The following is a 1,971-nucleotide window of genomic DNA, read 5'->3' on the forward strand; positions in this document are numbered from 1 at the left end:
TTCCTTCCCTCCCTCCCTCCCTCCCTCCCTCCTTCCTTCCTTCCTTTTCTTTCTTTCTGACAGAGTTTCACTCTTGTTGCCCAGGCTGGAGTGCAATGGAATGGCACGATCTTGGCTCACTGCAATCTGTGCTTCCTGGGTTCAAGTGATTCTCCTGCCTTAGCCTCCCGAGTAGCTGGGATTACAGGTGCATGCCACCACGCCCTTTGTATTTTTAGTAGAGATGGGGTTTCTCCATGTTGGTCAGGCTGGTTTCAAGCTACTGACCTCATGATCTGCCCGCCTCGGCCTCCCAAAGTGCTGGGATTACAGGTGTGAGCCACAGTGCCTGGCCCAAAATTTGCTTTCTTTTGCTTCCATAGCAGTGGTGGTGTTTCTGCTTGGTGGCCCAGTTAAGGGGTCACTTGTCCTAGCCTTCATTGCAGCCAGGTGTAGCCATGGAGGGCACCGTCTGTCCAGTGAAAAATGAATAGTGATGAGGCATGGCATTTCTGGGTATGGGCCTTCAAACACCTAGTGTGGGCTATTCTCTGCTCTTTGTCCTCCATGGAGTGGAAACAGGGACATTCCTCCAACCCAGCACCAACCCTGCAGTGGGGACAGTGCTCGAGGTGATGGCTGTTAGGAGTTACCTTGTGTCCCCTCAAAGATACGTCAAGGCTGGGCGCGGTGGCTCAAGCCTGTAATCCCAGCACTTTGGGAGGCCGAGACGGGCGGATCACGAGGTCAGCAGATCGAGACCATCCTGGCTAACATGGTGAAACCCCGTCTCTACTAAAAATACAAAAAACTAGCCAGGCGAGGTGGCGGGCGCCTGTAGTCCCAGCTACTCCGGAGGCTGAGGCAGGAGAATGGTGTAAACCCGGGAGGCGGAGCTTGCAGTGAGCTGAGATCTGGCCACTGCACTCCACCCTGGGCAACAGAGCCAGACACCATCTCCAAAAAAAAAAAAAAAAAAAAAAAAAGATACGTCAAAGTCTTAACCCTCAGTGTCTGTGAATGAGACGTGATTTGGAAATCTATTTGCAGATATTACCAAGTTGAATGATATCAGTAAGGTGGGCCCCAGTCCAAAATGACTTCATGCTTGGATATTCTTGAAATTGCTACATTCTTGGGTCTCTATTATATAACAGCTTATTTTTTATTTGTTTTTTATTTTTATCTTTTGAGATGGAGTCTCACTCTGTTGCCCAGGCTGGAGTACAATGGTGCAATCTCGGCTCACTGCAACCTCCCCCTCCTGGGTTCAAGCAATTCTCCTGCCTTAGCCTTCTGAGTAGCTGGGACTACAGGCACCTGCCACCATGTCCAGCTAATGTTTGTATTTTTAGTAAAGACAGGGTTTCACCATGTTGGCCAGGCTGGTCTTGAACTCCTCAAGTGTTCCTCTCACCTTGGCCTCCCAAAGTGCCAAGATTACATGCGTGAGCCACCTCGTCCAGCCATAGCTTAGTGTTTCTGTTTGTTTTTGGAAATATTGGACTAGTGTCTTTTATTTTTTATTATTATTATTTGTTTGTTTGGAAACAGAGTCTCGCACTGTTGCCCAGGCCGGAGTGAAATGGCGTGATCTCGGCTCACTGCAACCTCTGCCTCCCGGGTTCACACAATTCTCCTGCCTCAGCCTCCTGAGTAACTAGGATTACAGGTGCCTGCTACCATGCCCAGCTAATTTTTTGTAATTTTTAGTAGAGACGGGGTTTCACTGTGTTGGCCAGACTGGTCTTGAACCCCTGACCTCGTGATCCGCCCGCCTCATCCTCCTAAAGTGCTGGGATTACAGGTGTGAGCCACTGCACCCGGCCTTATTATTTTTATTATTTTTAAAGAGACAGGGTTTCCCACCTGTTTCCCAGGTTGGAGTGCAGTGGCATGATCATGGCTTACTGAAGTCTAACTCCTGGGCTCCAGTGATCCTCGGGCTTCAGCCTCCCAAATAGCCGGGACTACGGATGCACACTACTATGC

The sequence above is a fragment of the Piliocolobus tephrosceles genome, chromosome 21 (assembly GCF_002776525.5).
Source record: "Piliocolobus tephrosceles isolate RC106 chromosome 21, ASM277652v3, whole genome shotgun sequence".
Lineage (NCBI taxonomy): Eukaryota > Metazoa > Chordata > Mammalia > Primates > Cercopithecidae > Piliocolobus > Piliocolobus tephrosceles.